This window comes from Falco punctatus, assembly GCF_963210335.1.
Source record: "Falco punctatus genome assembly, chromosome: 1".
NCBI lineage: Eukaryota > Metazoa > Chordata > Aves > Falconiformes > Falconidae > Falco > Falco punctatus.
In genome coordinates this window covers 77,557,172-77,576,570 of record NC_137580.1, presented here as the reverse complement: position 1 = coordinate 77,576,570, position 19,399 = coordinate 77,557,172, and the positions used below count along the sequence as shown (strand labels likewise).

Here is a 19,399-nt window from a genome sequence, read left to right as displayed (position 1 = left end):
GAGAAGTTCAGCCCTAAGCTGCTAAGACAGTAAGTAAAAAAACAGAGAAGCCCTTGGACTCTTCCATGAGGGGTATCAGTGAGGTCCTCCTAAGACCATGAGTTTATGTCTCACGAATGCTAATTGAAAAAATGAAAACAGAGAACAAGTTTTTGACTACGGTATTTGGGTGTCAAACGTTTCACGTCTTCGCCTGCTGGAGGCTTGTAATAGCTGGAAAGGATATCACACCACCTACTGCCACTGCTGAAAGGAACATGACAAACCTGCCCTGGCAACAGCCGAGAACATTTTGTTATTAAGGAGAATATATCTGTATCAAATAAAAACCTAGATGAGAGATCATAGCCAGAAACATGGCCTCTAGAGCAATAGTCTGACAAGCAACAGGACAAAGACCGGAGTGGTGCAGTGGCCTCCAGTGAAGGGAATAGCTGCCTCCTCCTGCATGGGTGACAGGACAGGCCAAGGCGAGGGACCCCCATGTTTCAAGGACAATTGCCCTTTCCTCCCCAGTAAGGCAGGGAGGGGAGATCAGCCAGGCATCTCTGGGATGCTCCTCCATTACAGATTTTCACAGGGACACAGGACGTGCCCTGCTTTTCCACCTCAAGCCCCAGCCCCAGGAACTGACCCACCCCAAGGTCTGCACCTGCAGAGCCCACCTCCTGGCACAGAGCACGCGGGGCCCAGTGCCTCCTCATACAGCTCAGCATCCCTCGTTCCTGCAGAGAGGGTCAGCAGGAGACAGCATCGCTAAACCCCCCACCAAGGGGCTGCCCTGCCCTCTACCTGTACGAAACCGGGCACTGAATGCATGACCACACGCTGCACGGCTTTCATCAGATCGCAGTGAAGTCCCAGCCCTACGGCTGCAGGTCCCCCTTACACCAGTGTAACAGGCCAGTGAGAGAAGCTCTGGATGTAGCAAAGCACCTGTGGGTGAAGGAGGGAGAGAAGTAGCCAGATCTGTAGTTAGTACTTTAAAATTCTAAAATAACAAGAGGGGCATACGGGCTGTCAGCTGCAGCCTTTTTTATTATTTTTTTTTATTTTTTAAAAGAAATGAGAAATCAGGTTTGCCTGTGCTATTAGAAAGCGAGCTCAGGGATATCAGGGACTTGCTGGTACACGGATACTTGAGGAGAAGCCAAATATAGAACACAATGGGGCATCCCAAAAGCTGCTGCCGTGTACTGGAAGTGATGACGCAGGTAACCATTCATATAGGAAGCGAGAGGTGGTTCTACAGGTGTGTGCAATAACCATCCCAAGCACTTTATCCAGACCTTAGGGAAGAGGAAGGTGAGGAGTGTCTGTGGCTTTTTTGACCAGAAAGGATCCAGGGCAGCCTGAGCTTCGCGCAGCACTAAGTGGTTTTACTTCCGCCCAGTGCTCACGGGGCCGCTCTCTGAAGACAGGATTAGCCAGAACCTCAGATGGAAAATGGGTGGTTGTGCTTACTTTGATTAACAAGCAAATTATAAGCTTTTCATATCCTTTCTGATCTCAATGCTGTTTGCTAAATGCCATTAGTACAATGAAGCTTAGCTGGGAAAGGACAAGGTAGGGAACTGTGCATTTACAAGTCTCCAGCATGACCTGGTTGGACTAACCACTGTGTTACACAATAGCGGGCATTTAAAAGCCAGGCACTAAAAGAAATCGGCTCTCTCGAACTTCATGGCCTCAAGGGCTTTTTGGCCAAACACAGAAATGCCAACTGAATTACAGGGAAAGGAAACTTTTGTTATTGTGCAGTCCGTGCACATACTTCTGGGGTCTACTCGCTTCTCTGTTCTCCCTAAAGGGAAGGCTGCAGTACAGTCAGAAGAGAGGTGCCCTTTCAGAAAAGATGATGTCCGCAGACAGCACAGCTGTTTCTTCATGCAGATATCCCACCAAACACGCAGATCTCTAAACGTTAACGGAACATTAAATATCACCAGATCTGGCCTGATTCAGTCAGAGGAATTCTCCAGCTCCTTTACGGCAGGCGGTCACTGAAAGTCTATTTTGTTACTTGCAGCTACAAAAAATACTCCCACTAACTTAAGTCTTCTTCGACAGGACAGTTGATGTTTCCATCACTGAAATTACAGTTGAGGTTTCAACATCGTTGAGGTTTCTGTCACTGAAAGACGTGTCCCTGAATTTGCAGTTTCCTACAGACATTTGTAGAGCCGAAAGGCTCACTGTCTCTGTCGCACAAGAGGTGGGGGATAAAGGTCTGTTTCCCACAGACGCCACCACTCTTGCAGTACACACGTGGGAACGAAGCAGCTCCTTCAGTCACAACTGTCTGTTTTTTTCTACATAACAACCAAAGCATGAGAGAAAAAGTTGTCCTGGAGGGTCATGCTGGTTTCACATGGGTGATCTGAAACCATAGATAAGCTGTCTTGGTCAAAATAGTAAAAATGTCTACTTCCCGTTTGCAGTTGCTTAAAGTGAAATTTGTAGCATGGGAGTTAAATGCACCCGAAGCTGTAGCAGACAGGGGTGCTGTGCTGAGAAAGGGGCTGTGTGTTCCCATCCCTGTGGAGTCATGAGCAGGCACAGATGTTAAGCCTTCCCTTTCCCTTCCTCTCAACATCCCTTCTTCCCCAGTCAGCCCCTCCTTGAGAAAGCAAGAAGATAATTTGCAGAAAGAAAGACGTATTTTCCTCCCTTTGTTCGGTTATAATAGCGTATTTCTCTTTTATCCTTTGAAATACAGATTTGTTCCACAGAGTCCGTGGAGACTTAGAACCAGAAAATACCACCCCCCGATGACAGCTGACGGTCTGTGTTTTGTGCGTGCCCATCTCAAGCCTACATTGACGCTTCATGTGAGGCAAAAGCAGCAAGACCGGTCTCTGCAAGTGGATAGCAGCTTTGTTCCTGTAAGAGATGCCATTTAAAGCAATGTTAAAGACAACTTTCTGGTAGCTAGTTTGTGTGTGTATAAAAAAATATAACAAACCAAATAAAATTCCTGGTGTCCAGCGCAAAGTCACTGGATCTCAGACTTGCTGGCATTTGCTTTTGGACTGAAGAGGGAAATATCTCTGTAAAGTTTCCATTGATCTATAAAGCAGAAACATCTGCTGGAAGTGTTGTCCCAGGCTGTCTCCAACTGCAGTCAGCAGGAGGCGAGCCTGCGGTTAATAAGCTTTCTCTCTCTCTTCCACAGTAGATGTCATTGCAACCAGTACGAAGCACAATAAGAAAGTTTGCAGGATACGGGCTAACTCAGCCAGAAAATACAAAACACAAACATGGAAAAAAAGCATCACTGAGAAGACTGTCAGCGTCTTTCAGATTAGTGATGTACTCCTGCCAAAGCGAAACCAGAACCACCGGACCAGCTACCCCGAACCAGCCTGGGACTTGCCTCTGTTAAAAATGCCATAAGGACCATTTTAAAACTCTCTTCTGCAATCCTATATAACAGCGCTTGCAAAGCTGGGATTTAATCGGTAAAAGGCTGTCCTCTCTGGCAGGATTTTCGGAGAGTTTAATTCAATTTGCAGTGTAGTTTATGCCATATACCCACACTGAGATTTTTAATTTCCTCAGTGATGCTAATCGGTACACACTTCCAACGTGGCCAACAGCATCCCATAGGTACCAGGGGAGTGGAAATTCCCCAGCACAGAGCTGAGCCTTAGATTTGCCGCTGGAAGCAACAGTAAAGCAGTCGAGCAAACTTTATGCTCCCTTGGGCAAAGATTGTGTTGTCTCAGGCTGCTTTCCACGGTTGTTTCCACCTACAGGAACATTTGGAGGGAAGCCTCCAGCATTTCGCCTAGACATGGTGTGGCCAATGCCGCTTCCCCACCGCAGCCATCAGCTCGGTGACACAGGGCTCTGGTGGGTCCTCCACCTCCCCCGGCACCCACACCTGGCACCGGTGAGCACCTACCGCTTCACTTCCTCTGCCTTTGGGAAAACAGAGGGGGCACAGCGAGGGTCAGTTATCCACACCTGCAGCAGTCAGCAAGCCCCACACCGGCTGGTGAAAAAGGACTTTTTCTGCACTGGCAGGACCTGCTGGTACAGCCCTCTGGCTGGAGCATCCTCCTGGCCTGAGGTGGGTGCTCAGCGCTCCAGGAGGGCCTGGTTTGCACAAGGTCTGCCCATGGCATGGCCAGTGCTGCTGCCCCCAGGGGCTGCCACCCCCAGCACCCCGCTGCCTCCAGGTCCTTAACAGCCTCTGGGTAAGTGTCCAGCCAGTGTCACCGCTACAGACACGGCCAGCGCTTCTGTGAGGCCAGCGCATCATCTCCCTTCTCTGGGGGAACCAAAAGTTAGCTGGTACACAGAACAGCCTTTTTAATAGCAGGAACAAGACTCTTCTTATTATGCCGTGCTGGTTATAGCATGTCACTCTGTCATCACCCTATCATTGCTCTGCTGCGCACACCACTTACTCTAACTTTAATGGCATTACACTTACCAAGGTTATAATTACACATTACAGTGCGGCTTTCTTACACCGAAAAAGGACTAAACGTACAATTACACAGCTCATAAATAGAAGGATGCCGTACTACTGCATAAGCACACATGCCCACATAAAACCTTTAATTTCGGTTGCAAATAGATTATAGAGATTTCACAAGGATGTTGTTCTGACTGTGGCAATTGGTAGCACCACCTCTTGGTGACAACCTCCAGCTGCACGGGACTTTTCCCAGCAATGCCTCTCCTCCCAGGGGTGAGGACAAGGATTCCTACAAAGCCAGCCATTAACTAGAAAAGCATCATGAAAAAAAAAAAAAAAAAAAAAAAAAAAGGATTTGTTGATCTTTACCGTTATTTTTGTTGTTTCAAATATTTAAAGCTATTATCTGAATTGGCGTGTACCTCTTTACATGAGGTTAGGATTTAGAAACACTTACTGACCCCCTAACAAAGACGTAGTCGAGTGAAAAAACATGTGTGCCAAATTCAGTGACCCCTCAAAACTTTAACGTTAGAGCTAAAGAGAAAAACATATGGCAAACACAAATGCCTAGACAACTATCGATACTAAGATTAACTGTCACTGTGACAAAATGGGACCTAAGCGCTTTCTTTCGAAAGTACCCCTCATCAGAGTCAGAAATACCGATCAGAGGGCGAACCAACCTCACCCCCAGCCCCCAGTGGGTTTCTGAGAGTAACACGCTGCATGTCATGGATGGGAAAAGCCACAACGCAACTAGACTCTACCAAGAGGATCTCCCACACGTTCAAACATCGTTAACACTCAGTAGTTTGGCTGAAATAAAAGCATATTGGATGGTAACGCTCTTTCTTAGCCACTCCTTGTCTCACAGCATTCAGCTGGGGCCATCCACGTCTGAGGGTTCATGATCACACACAACTTTTTTCCTCAAACTACCTTGCTAAGAAAACCCCATACATCCCACCATATGTGTTCAACAGTGTCCTTGCTGTTGTGGGGCCACCACCAGCCCCAGCTGGGAAGATCTTGGTGACCAGCTGTCCTGGGGTCATGGAAGATGAGCTGGTGCAAGGGGAGGGGACAAAGCCTGCCAGGATGGGGGCAAAGGGTCTCAGAGGCCCCCAGAGTCCCCGTCCTGGAGGACAGCACCAAGATTTCCAGCAAAGGGAAGCCATTCCCCTTAGGTCTTTCCATGAAAAGCCCCAGGACAGGACAGGCAGCTGTATCTGGGCAACAACCTCGAATGACAACTCCAGTCATCCTGTGGCTACATCTCTAACACCCACATGTTCATAGGACTCAGGCAGATGGTTGTATTTAATTGTTTATGAAGTGAGCACTTTGGCCAGATGTTGAGCTATCTGTCCACAGGCACAGATTCAGTCCATAGCAGAAGAGTGATATGACATCTTCAGTCTCATTTTTGGGGGAAAAAAAGTCAAACAGAAAAGAAAGGACACAAGGATGGAAGGAAAGAGAAAGAAAGAAAAGGAAGGGGGGACACACATGGGCGGATGCAGGGAGAAGATTATTCATTCCTCTCTGCTCATTTAATTTTCTATTTTGATTGTGAAGAACAGGCAAATAGAAATGAATGATTGATGCTTTTGAAAACGTATACAACATGAAAAGTATGCACTTCTCTTGAAGTAGCTTTTAAATTACTTACAGCACAATGCACTCAGAGTTGGTTATTATGGTGTAGAGTCCTGTGATCTACGAGGGGCATGAGTATCAAGAACGGCAAGTGGTCACTACAACCTTTTCCTTCCTTCTTTTCCTAACATTTGAAAAAAAAAAAAAGAAGAAGAAAAGAGACACTGAGATCTTTCCCTTAGCTAAGAATTCCTAGCTCTCCCTGTGTTTTCTAGTATCATATTCTTACGCGTATTACTCCAGGAGGGAAATTCCCACATCTTACATTTTCTACTTGGCTACAGTTATTTACTTTCTCCTTCTTGGTCCTAGCAACAAAAGCATCTCAGTTTGTAGGCTCACACAGGCAGAATTAACAAGAATATACATGTATATACTGGGCCATGTAAACCCCGACCATGGATATGGATAGGAGCATACACAGGCATAGATATGGTCAACTTCTACCTCTTATTCATTGAGAAGTCCAACTGGAAGGACTTAACAGAGGGATATGAAGAAAGTGTGCAGGATGTGGGTCTGGAACCTGGAGGCAGAAGAAAACTTCAGTTCTGAGAGTCAAACGAGTTTGTGATGCCTTTTGTATAATAGCAGATGCTTAAGTCAACATTTTAAGGAATGCTTTTCAATTTTAAGTGCTTTAAAATGAGACAGAGGCCTTTAAAGGGACACAATGATTTCTCCAAACCAGACCCCTTGCTCTGGTCAAGTAAAATGCAGGACAATCAATATCGACCCTCATTTTTTAACACATACACACACACACACACCATTGTGGCTATGATCACTCTTGGGTTTTGGCAATGCTGTCAGCTGCCAAGCCTCAGCTGAAAGCGCACACACTCACAACTTACCCACCTGGCTGCACAGAGCAAATCGACAGGAGGAAAGGGAAGAAATTTTACAGTAATTTTTTGCAACATGAATTAATTCTTTGCCTGGGAAAACAATGGGGAAATGCACATGCATCTGAGGGTCTCTTGCCCTGGCTAGCTATTAGCTGACAACAATTAAAACTCATTGTGAGCCCTCACATCTCCATTTTCTGCTATGATGGGACAGATTTCTAGCAGAAGGAGGACATCTCCAGGGGGATACAGGAAAGCTTATTCAGCAGAGGCCTTGAGACCACACTGGTGGTATCCAGTCCAGCAGGAATGGAGGAAAATAGGATGGGCAATAAAAGCTGAGTAAGGTCCTCTCACACTTTTGGAGATTGGAGCAGGATAATAAACAGCTAGAAAGCAGTCTCCTGGGTCTGAAGGCAAAGGAGAAACAAGAAGAAAGTCTCTGAGGGGAGGCACAGGACAGCATTCGGAAATGAGAAGTGGGAAACCACTGGTTAAAACCAAATAACGAGTAACTAGGTCACTTGCACTCATGGATGAACATACACGCCAGTAAGACCTGTAGTAGTTTGCAATGTTACAGGACCCTCGGGGCGCTGGTTTGTTCCCAGGAGTTCAAAAATTAACTGTTCATTCAGTGAGATACGCCGATGGCATCGCTATATCGGTCAAAAGAAACCCCCGCAAAACCACTGGGGGAAGAGGACCACCGCGCTCATCTCCCCACTACCCAACGTGCTACAGCTCCTCGCGGTGTCTGGAGAATCACAACGCGTTCAGTTCAGAGCTTCCCAAGCAAAGAGCAGGAGCAGACAGCCCAGGCTCTGTCCGTGCTACAGAAGAAATAGCCAAACCCACTGCACAGTGTTTACTGGCGGTTCTAAGGCCTTAACAAAAACGGACGAGTCAGCATATCTTTTGACCTAAATCAATGAAACGAAGTGCTTGAGAGAAGCGCTGTCCTATCCGCCACAGTGGACAACATCTTTCCAAGATGAATGCCCAAGTTTTTTCCCCTTTTAGATGCCGCAAATGGTTTTTGGCAGATGCTTCTACACCCAGATGGCGCCAAGTTAACTACTTTTATTATGCCTTTTGGATGGTAATCTTTCCGCAGACTTCCTTTTGGCATCACTACTACACCCAATATATTCCAAAGGAAATGACAAGGCTACTGCAGCACCTGGAAAGGGATAGTTGCTTGTACAGACAAAGTCCTGGGATATTGCCATTAAGAAGAGAAACATGATAAAAGCCAGTCTAGATTTTCAGAGACATTTGGTATTCAGGTCTAAAAATGCAATAAACATTGGGCTACGTCAAACCCGGCTGAACTATTGAGACAACATGCATGAAAACTAGGCATAAGGGCAGACTGAGAAAAGGTAAATTGGCCTAAGAATGCAATAAATTAATGCAAACTCCTGAATCCATGTCAAAGTGAAATGAACGCTGGGTTATGAATGGCAACAATATATCCTTGGAATGAACTCCTGGAAAATGAAAGCACCTGATACTTGAACATAATACGAGAGAATGTTTTCAGCAGAGCGGAAGCCCTACCTGAAGCACACCAGCGTTCCCTTCCTGTAACCACTTGCAGCCGCCTGCTATAACTGTGTTGCAGACTACAGAGTTACTGCAGCCTGGTCAGAGTGGCAGGGCTGCTACATACTGCTCCTGGACATTTGCTGATGGTATAAATCACTCTCTGCAGACTGAGGAGTGTCTCATTGTAAAAGAAGCATGTGAAAAATCTATAAAAAAGCTCTTCCAGAGAGTCATTTCAACTTTTGACTGACCACAAACCACTTGTACCCCTGATAAATAGGAAAGACTTGGATCCTACGCCAGTGACTTGTCAAGCCCTACTTAGGGCTTAATTAGGTACAATCCGCAGACATAATACAGTATTGTGCCTGGCACAGCCTTGGCAGTTGGTGGTGCCCTGTCTAGATACCTTGCGAATGTGACAGATGTATGAAGATTGCAAATGGCTGAGGAAATTAAAGCTTCATGAGAGAGGTCTGCAAGCCTTAAAACCAATGTCTGATTCATAATTATAACACATCTGGCTGGCTACTACCAAAAATGTGGAGCTGCAATATTAGAGTGTGGGAAAAGTGACTGCCTTAAGTACATTAGAAACATACCAATAGCAACTGGACTCTTATTCCAGAAAGAAACAGCATTTCAGAGCCAACATGGTTATCCCAGCAAAAACATCCCTGTGGTACTTCATTAGTGAGAATTATGAATAAACCAAGATGTCCATTTAGTGGTCTGCCACTGGGAGAAGCCATGCCACTCATTCTAGCTATGTCGGTATGTAGTGCCTGTGAAACACCAGGGCTACTGCAGCCTCCTGCTAAGGAGGTGTTAGGCACACCAGGTCCTCCCAAGTGACCTCCTGCCCCAGTCCTCACCCATGGGGACTCCGCTGTGTTGTGGCAGTAGCACTGGAGCATGCAGCGGAGCAACACAATTACTTCCCGTTTATTCAGGATTCTCTTGGTTAGGTTATTATCCTTAACACAATGACTTCTAAACTAGAATGCCCTTACTCAAATGTTTTAAGGCTTAAGCTTTCCAGCAATGCATTGTACATCTCTATCTGACATTTTCTCTCCCCCTTTCCTCTCCTGGAATTCTTGCTTTCAGCAACCACATCCCTGGTTTTTGATTCCTGGAAAAATTCTCCTTTCTCATGGTGTCTTGCTCGATCGTTAATATTGACATGCCAAAAGCTTCCCACCGAGATCTTGTTGGCTTTTTTGGCACCCCACTTCTCCACATCTGGTATTTTATATAGCTATCCATAATACTATAATTCTTGTGCCAGTAGCTTGTCCTCTTCATATGCAGACCGTATCTCTCACAGCCTTCTCCCCAAATGGATACCTTCTCTGCTACATTAGCTCCTCCAGCCCCAAACAACCCAGCTGTCTGAAAGCTCTACATTTTTCAGAAAACATAAATCACCGAGTCCCAAAATATCTGACAACCTTATACATAGCAAAATTCATGACCAGAAAGTAACGCACTCATAACTTCTGATTGAAGGCCAATGAAAGCGACACAAGAATCTTTCCTTTCCCCCATGCTGTTGCGGCTTAAGTAGCATCCAGAAACATGCTAATGACTGATTCCTGCAGAAAGAGGAACTGATGCTGTTTTTCAATGAGCTATCAGGATTACTTCTTATTTATACCAAAGAGAGCTTTTATTTGTAGACCTTAAAGCGATACTGCACACCGTTCCCTTACAAATCAGGAGAAAACCCCAGCAATCTCTGTATCTCAGATTATATCCTTTGTCCACATCATAAAAACTTGCCTTGAGAGGCTGATGAAAACTACAATACAGGGATAGAAGAGGGATCCCAGAACAGAGGAACACCATCAATAGGCCATATCCATCTTTTACCACATTCAGCAAAAATACAAAAAATCTTAATCTATAGAAGGCAATTGGATATGATCATAACCATCTGGTTTTATTCAATGTGAGATAAAAATTAGCATTTATTGGCTGCTTAACATTCACACTTGTAATACTAAAGTTTTGCTCGTAGATGGTCTCACTTCATCAGTCTTTCTGGCTGGTATTTTCTGATCCTGTAATTTCTGTTCAGCCTGCTAGAGCTAGGTTGAACCAAGATGCCAGTAACAGCTACTCAAAACTATTAAACTAATACTACTTTTAATCTTACCCTACCCTCTCTATAATGGTTATCATATACTATCACCTATAGTATCTCACACTGCATACTGTCCTATCAGAAAAAATTATCACAGATCTACAACTGTCAGAGTGACAGGTCTATGATTTGTGAGACCTCACATTGAAAGCGACTTTTTTCCCCACATTGTCAGCATTAAAAGCAAAATCAGCTAAGTTTTCTGGCCAAATGTCACAATCAAGTAGAAACACCACCCCAAACCAAAAACAAAACCCCGAGAACCCCAAGCCTCAAAGCAAGCAGCTAATGAGTCTTATGATTGAATTATCATTAAAAAGTCACAAACACTAGAAAAACTTCACCAAATGTTTGGAAAAAAAAAATCAGCAGAGAGACTGCTTCCAGCCATCATCAGGAATTGCTCAACATGAGAGCAGGTCAGGCTCTGGAGAGCAGAAGTCTTGGTCTCCAGGCATGTGCACAGCTGCCTGCATTTTAAGATGCCTAACAAGTGAAGTGTCTAACATACATATGGGCTTTTCTGGCAATCAGGAAACAGGTCTCTTCTTACCTGTCTCTAGGAAGAAGGAAAAGGATTCTTCTCGCAGAGGGCAGTTGACCACAGGAATTGTCCAGCGAGGCTGCAGCATCCCTGCTCCCAGAGACGCAAAGCTCCACCAAACAGGGCCTGGGGCAACCTCATCTAATTGTGAAGTCAGCTTTGCTGTCAGCGTGGGGTTGGACCAGCTGACCTACAAACATCCTCTCCAATCTGTGTTTTTCTACGTTTGATGATTCTAATCACTCACTAAAGTTAAAAATTCCACCAACGAAAGGGTCCTGACATGTTTCTTCCGTGATAAACCTCACCTCTGCTTTCACCACATTGAGATGACATGACAGCTATTGATGGCTTCTGGTTTGCTTGTAGGAAAAGATTTCTACTTCTGCAAAAGTGCTGTTCCTGTCATTTTAGCATCTGTCCAACTGCTATTTGGACTCATTTTATCATTGAAACTGTGAAAAATGCCAGTGTTCACTTCACCAAAACCTTAAAATAAGTCTGAAGTTGTAAGGATACGCTTATCCCCACATTCCTCTGCATACTGGCTCCTCGTTTCACAGGTGAAGAACTAGGGCACAAAGGAAGCCTGTGGAGAGGTCAGCAGCTGAACCTTTCCTCCTGAATCTTAGTCCATTGCTTTCAACACAAATCCATCCTTCAGGCCTTGTTATATACTCTGTGGACAACTCCTTTCAGTATATGAGTTTCTTTGCGTAGCTGTAACAGCAGATCTACAGTATTCGATGGCAAAAATATACTGTCATCCAAACTGCTCCTTACGCACTGCTTAGTTCGTGGGATTTTATAGCACATTTTGAAATATGACACAACTGTACCATTTCCTTTGGTTGCTGCTTTATACAGACACCTCTGCGAGGGAAGAATGTCACCTTCGTTACAGGCCACTGGAAGAGCCAATTATCTCCAAGATTTCTTATCTGCTGGGGGCAAGGGTGAGACTGAAAACACTGACAGCATCAGACATACACTGACCCTGGGGATGCCAAAGCATCCAAACCATGTACCTGCTCTGCTTCCAGACATTCAGCAACAGCACATCCGCAGGGAAGAGCTAAGCTGCTGTGCCAAGTATCTTACAGCTTTCCTGCCTCTTCCCATATGAACTCTGGTCCTCATGCACACATCCTGCATCCCACAGACCCTGGTGACCTCCACTTCTCTGCAGAATTCGTAGAAATTTCTGGGGTTTGTGGCCAGCCATTATTTTTGTTTGAGCCTTGCAGCAGTTGCTAACAACCTCAGCATTCACTACCTTTCATAGCTGTTGCACAAGTTATATGCTCTAAAATGTTATTCATTTCAATGGGAAAGATACTCCAAGGACACAGATGTTGAGCAAGCATCTAACTGCTTAGCCTTCTACTGGAAACTGCTTAGCTTTCCACTTTCTGGGCAAGTACCTCTTTGTCTGTCAGAGACTCTTCAGCTGCAGTCAGGACAGGGCAGAAGAAACTGGCCCTTCTCTTCTAACTTCATTACCGTGCGGGGGTACATACGTGTGTCCTACCCGGTGTCACATCACTGACCGTTGGTATCCTCATTCAAGTGAAATGCCAGTGCTCAAAACCAGTCAAATCCCTAACTGCCCTTTGCAGTAGTGGAAGCCAAGTTTCCAAACACTTGCAAGGCAAAGAGGGGTGCTTCCAAGGGCACGAATGGCAGTCACGCTCCCGACTGTTGGTAGTGCTTGAAAAAAATCTGTCTTGCATGTGTGAACAGCTGGGGGAGGGCACGGTCCCCCTCCGGGGACATCCTCTCTTTGCATTGTTTTCCCTTTTTAAGAGTACAAGTGTTGGGCAGCCGCCTGCAGCTGTTGCTGTGTAGGATGAAATGAAATATAGTGTTATTAATAAAAGAAAAAAGTAACTCACACAACAGCGAGATTTAGTTCAGTTTCTGAAAAAAGGAAGAGCAAAGAAGCAGTTCTCCCCACATCTCTAAGGCATTCTGGGGTGACTATTTAGCTCATACAGCTGTAAGGAACTTGGAAACATATGCCTAATTTCCAGTGGGAGAGGCAGAAAGGCCAGTGAGAAGGCATGTCGACAGGCTAGGAACCGAGTAGCAATGTGGTGTTTTAACAAAGATGAAAAGTGCTGCTCTACATCTGAGAGCAGCTTTGTTAATGCAGTTGCATTTCTCCAGCCACATAGCTGAACCATCAGTGGGTTTGGCTGTGTCACCTTGGTATAAGCAAAGCTTGATGAAATGTGAGTAATTTTTAAAAGAAAGCATTTCTGTGGGTTTGATTCTCTGTTTTGTGGTCATTGCCTTGGAAGGAACGTTAGTCATTTTGGGCTTTTGCACTTGCATGAAAAAAAAAAAGAAAAAAAAAAAAAAAAAAGGGAAAAAAGGGTGGGAGATACAGGAGGTTTTAGAGCTGGTTACAAGCTCACTGGCAGCCCGCAGCCGGATCCTTGCCGACCCACAGGGACACCTGGTCTGATGGCAAACAGCTGCCTGGGGGCAAGGGGGCTGCCTGGTGCTGGCTGCCCTCTGCTTCCACCGCCTCCTGGTCAGGAGCTGAGCTGAGGGTGAAGCAAGCATGCCTCTGCTCAGCTCCCACGCCTGAAGGAGCCCAGCAGGGCATGCACTCATTGCCTCCACCCCACATCTGGGGCAGGCAGTATCCTTCCCATGTCCACCTGGGTACCAGGAACTGGCAGGATGAGCAGGAGACAGTGGAAATCAGCCAGAGCACAGCTGTGAAAGAGTGCTTAAGGTCTGACCAGCATCTACCTGCTGTTGAAGGAAGACACTTACCTCCATCTGGGTTCCATCTCTGTCCATCCCCTTCTTAGAGGTGGCCCATTGACTGGTCCTATACAACGCACATTTTTCCAGAAGAGTTGACCCACCGAGCAGGACGGGGAGACTCATCATTCCTCTGCCCAAATGACAACATCACCCAGCCTCCCTGGAGATGCATCTGCCCCAGGGTTAACAACCTGGCAGCTCCCACCTCTGGCCATACCTGGCAGGAACTCACTTTTGAGCTTGCAGATGTCTGTCAAATGCAAGGCACTTCAAGAACATGTGTATCTTGGACCCTGAAAGCTGTGGGGAGGTTTGCAACAAAATTTTGATTTGCTGAAAAATTTCCAACCAAACCTAAGTGTCAGCTGTGTAGCTGTGAGTTCAGAAAAAGAAAAAAAAATTAGCATGGTCTCATTTGGTTTGTAATTGTAGCTCAGCTACAGTTATTTGCTCTGAAAAAATCTTTTCCTTTGTAAAAATTCTTGAACAATAAAAAGCTGCCTCTATTCCGCCACCCCCCGCCCCCCAATGCAGTATAAGCTTTGCAGCTAACTAGGAATGGGATCTGTAACATATATTGTGCCATTTGCTACATTCCAGAAGTAATTTTCCAATAGCCTTGAAACAGAATGAGTGCAGTGCATATAAACAAGTAGAAAGCTCTTTGGAGTTTGATCCTTCAAGCTTTACCTCCCAATTCTTCCTGCAAAAGTAGTATCTCTAGCTCTGGTGCTCCTGCAACAGATGTGCAAAAATTCATATATTTAGCTTTGTAACTGCCCTGAGGCACAGTTCTGATTCCCATGTGAGCTTTGGCTTGCTGATCCCTCAGTTTAAGAAGTCTGCTGGGCTGTATTTTTCTGACAGGTTGAAGGCTCACAACAGAATTGTTTTAAAGGGCATGATGGCTTCGTGGCACTTAGACTCATCTCACAATAACGCGACATCTTTCCACAATGACAGCAGGAATGACAGCATCTGTCCTATGTACCCTGCATGGCCTGAGCACGGTGGCTCTGCTGAGCAAGAGGGGCCTGAAATATTGATGGAGTATAAAACCCTGACACAAAAGTCAGTCTCACCCATAGCTCAGGTGATACCACTGGCATTGTTGATAGCTTCTGTCCCATACTGTTGCATCCACCTCAGCTGCCAACAGCGGATGCTGTAGGCAAAGCAAGCTCTGCGTTAAGGAGGAGCAACCACAGCTCTGTCCAGAGCCAGAGAAAGGGCCACCCCAGACTGAAGACCTCAGCCCAGGGGTTAGGTCTCACTAGGCTCTGATAGGTTCCCATTCTGCCACGCTGGTTGTTTCTGTGCTCCACCCATAGGGCTTAGGAAGCTGTCCCAGCCCAGCAGCTTCACTGAGTACCAACAGTGGGAAGAGGGCTGTCACAAGTCATTCACAATTATTCACAGTTTTTTCTCGGTCCTCAAGGTGGAAAGAGACCGAGAAAATCGGTGAAAGCTACAAATAGGCTCATTTTGGTTACTTCTCCCAGCTTTCCTCTCTGCATTTGCCTCATGCTCAGCTTGCAGATACTTTGATAGCAAGCCACAGAAAACACCGTGGCAGGTACTACACCGGTACTGGGGAAAGTCTCAAGGGAGAGGAGAAGAAATAGGTATAAAATTGTTACTCTTTTTGCTCTCTGTGTTTATTTATTTTGGACCCATTGGGCTAGACCGCAACTGAAACTTTATGAACCTAATAAAATTCCCAACATTCTCAGACATGGGTCGTGATGTTTATATATTAGGCAGAATACAAAGGTGTATTTATGAGGAGATTGGAAGTACTTAGAGATGCTTGAGCTCAGGCAAGGTATAAAGCACACGTAAGAAAAGTTTTCAAACTTAGCACAGGTACAATTGAGCTAACCGGCACTCCTCCTACCTGGCAAGACAAACTACATGACACATCAAAACCAGAAGCATTTCGGAAATGCTGTGCACCTCATCACAGAACCGTCCCACCTCCTCACAGGTGGCAGAGTACAGGGCAATTTCATTATTTTTCAATAGATGTTATTTATTTGCCTAGTTCTGCTATAGCTAAAATAGCAGCTCTCTCATTTTGGTAGTGGTGGCAACTACATACACTAATAAATAGGGGAAGGTTACAAGAGTAAACAATTCTTTTTCCCTTCTGTCCTCATAAAACACAAAGTATTCCCTGATTCAATAAGCAAGATACACTGTCTGACTCAAGTTGAGAGATAATGGGTCTTGGCAACAGATTAGGCTTTCCATCTTTATAAATAACAAAAAGCTACAGAGAATATATGCTGGGATTTATTTTTGCCAGGAGCAAATAAGCAGTTCTGTCAATACACAGATAATCCCGCTTCCCCACTTCCCCCATCCCTCTTTTTTCTTTGGCCATTTCCACCCCACCCACCCCCCCAAAAAATTAAAAAAAAAAAACCAGAAAGAAAGGGTATGTGTTCATTCTCCTCTCGTCACGCATGATTTTTTTACTGATTTCAGCATTAACTTTTTTGGATACTTCCTGTCACTGGAAGACCTCGCCCTCTCCCTCCCCACAAGAACAGCATACGTTTTCAATTTAGATTGTGTTCCCAGCAGATGTTGCGGGACGTGAAGGCCTTGCTTTCTCTTTCGTTAAAAAGGCACTTGCAATACATTTTATTGTCTTGGATGGAAAAAAGCATGTATTGCAATGTTCAGAAATCAGCCAACGTGATTTCATCATCTCTACCTTAAAAAAATAATAATTGGTTAACAGAAAAGAATAAAAAACAAGTTCCGTGTTGACTATCTATTCCTGAACAGTATTTGTAAGCATCGCTTCAAAGGGTGCTATGGAAGGAAACATTTAATATCTCAGGGAGAACTTTAATGCCTAGTCATCCCAAGGAACACTTCTTGTCAACTTGATAATATTTTGCATGAAAATTCAGGGTACATACCAAGCCTTTGGTTCTCCACGTGGAGCCACCCCGCATGCCTACGGCTCTATCCAAAGTAGACCTGTTAACACAAAACCTTCTGTTCTCAAGGCAGGACACTGAGATCCCACATGGAGCCTGAGGTCGGAGTCACAGTGTGATGTCCTGACACACTACAACTGGGTGCTTGCCAGTGCCAGTGCCCTAGCCAGGGCCACACCACCCGTGTCCTCCTTGCAGCAGGAGGAGTGGACCAGAGCACCCAAAATCTCGGTGCTTTCAACTTACCTAAAAAAGGTCAGAACAAGCTCCAGCTTTCATTAGTCACCCAAGAGCAAGGCTTGAAAGGAAAAGAATAAGGCAGGCTGCATTAAAAAAAAAAAAAAAAAAAAGCCAAGGAAATCTAATCAGAAACTCAATATATCAGAAAACGGTATGCTACAGTCTCCCCAAAGATTCCCTTTGCAAATCTTTAAGTTTACGCACGCTAGGAAATTGCTGTTGGTAGTCTGTAGGATGCTCACAGTGTCACAAAACTGTTACGATCTGCTTTCACAAATACCTGCTGCTAAACACATGTATATGTGTGCGTATGCATCTGTTTGTGTATACTTTACGTATATATACTCATATTTACTTATTCCATCCTTTGTGTCGAAACTAGGAACAAAATGAGGTTATACCCTACGGCAAAACATACACAAACATAATGCAGAATCACCACAGCTGCCAAAAAATCCCCACTGTACAGAAAAGATTAAGTCTAACAAAATGGACAGCAAACCACAAGTTTCATACAGAAAGCTTGTTTCCAATACAGTTAGATTTTATCATTCCATTGTTTCTTCCTGTATTATGGAAGCAATTGTTCTTTACCAAAGCATAGGTATGCCAGAGCCAGAAGCGATGGTCCATCTAAACCTACATTTGTGACAGCAAGTAATACAGACAAATTGATATCTCAGCATCTATTCCCAACCACATAAATCCAGCCAGTGGCTATCTCTCAGGTTTCCTCATTTTCCATAGATTTGTCTATCTTCCTTTCAGCTGACATGCACTGCTTTTTATTGCTGACTTTGGAAATTGCTCTATAATTTAAAAACTCTTTGTGTAATAGAAATTCAGCTTCAATTATAACTGAGGTTGGTTGTTCCCACCTGGTGTACTGGGTTTCCCCATTACACACGCCAGTTTTCCACTTACACCTTTCTGTAAGCACTTACTGCTTCAGGAGGCTAGTGGTACCCTGGGACCAGCAAGGAGAGATCGGATGCAATTCCGCACTGTGCTTGCCTGCTCCCAGCCATGGGGTGCTGAGTGTGGGTGCTGGCCCCACGTGGGTCAGTGCAGCCTGGGTCCTGCCTTCCTGGCTGCTCGTGGCTCCCAGCAAGCAGCAGCAGCGCTCTGCAGCATCCTGCCCATCCCTGAAGCCCCCAGGATTGCTCCCCAGTGCCTCCCCATATATTGGTGGGGGTTTTTTCCAGCTCAGAAGCTTTCTAGGCAAGGGAAACCTAGCAGGGAGACACTGAGCGCTGGTCAGCCAAAGAAATGGTCTCATTCTGACTAGACACTCACTACCTTGGCCAAGGGGCCATGGCAGGGGGGGCGGAACTGGATTATCTTTAAGGTCCCTTCCAGCCCAAACCATTCCATGATTCAATCATTCTGGGCACGCATCCATGCCCCATGGTGCCCACCATGGCCCTGCTCGTAAGCCAGAGGGGATGTAGCATTCAGGCGATTGCAACTGCAGGATTGTCCCAGAAAAACAACCTCTTGCTGTATTTTTCCAATTCACCAGGAAGCAGACATTTCCTCAAATCCTGAGGAAGTCCTGGCTGTCAGCTAGCAGTGCTGTTGAACACCCTCTTGAGCCATGCAGGCACCAGGGGCCAGCAGCATCCCCACGGAGTTGGGAGCATTTGGGATTTCAGCCACCGGGACTCCCAGCCCAACAGCCCTCAGCTTGGACTCATTTTCCTTTCTGCAAATAAGGTGTTTCATTTTATCTTATTTTCATAATTATCACAGCAAAAACATGCCTGAAAATCCTCCCAGCAGTGAAACAAGGTCCCTCCACCTCACTCCCAGAACCTGGCCATGATCATCACCTGTGACAGGCTGCATCCTGCTGGTGCCGGAGCAGGGCTGCCCAGCACCGACCCTGGCGAGCATGGGGGAAGCAGCTGGAGACAGAGCTGGCATCCCTCACCCACACCACTGCCAGGGTCTGCCTGCACACCAAGGGGCAGCGGCCTGGAGGAGGGGGACGGGTGGGCTTCTTCCACTCTCAATGGCATGGGAGGATGTGGAGACCAAGACCAGCCTCAGTGCAGCAGGAGCAGCCCCAGCCCGTGGGCACCAGCTCACCACAGACCCACGAGCATCTCAGGTGGAAAAGCAGCCTGGAAGCAGAGCTAGGATCTGTTAATGTAATGGGAGATGAGACTTCATTAATCTGTGTCAGAAATACCACTTACAAATTTCAGCTTCTAATAAATGATCAGTGTGCAGACTACG

At 45.7% G+C, this 19,399-nt stretch overlaps 1 protein-coding gene across 1 annotated transcript in view; it reads left to right on the top strand.

Moving 5' to 3' along the window:
* DCHS2 (dachsous cadherin-related 2) overlaps nucleotides 1-19,399 on the top strand; it is a 250,110-nt gene that overhangs the window by 205,584 nt on the left and 25,127 nt on the right. Inside the window, exon 23 of the mRNA XM_080384716.1 lies at nucleotides 1-19,399. This exon is cut by the window's left edge and continues 18,068 nt beyond it; it is cut by the window's right edge and continues 25,127 nt beyond it. The gene's annotated coding sequence lies outside the window, so the exon portion shown is untranslated.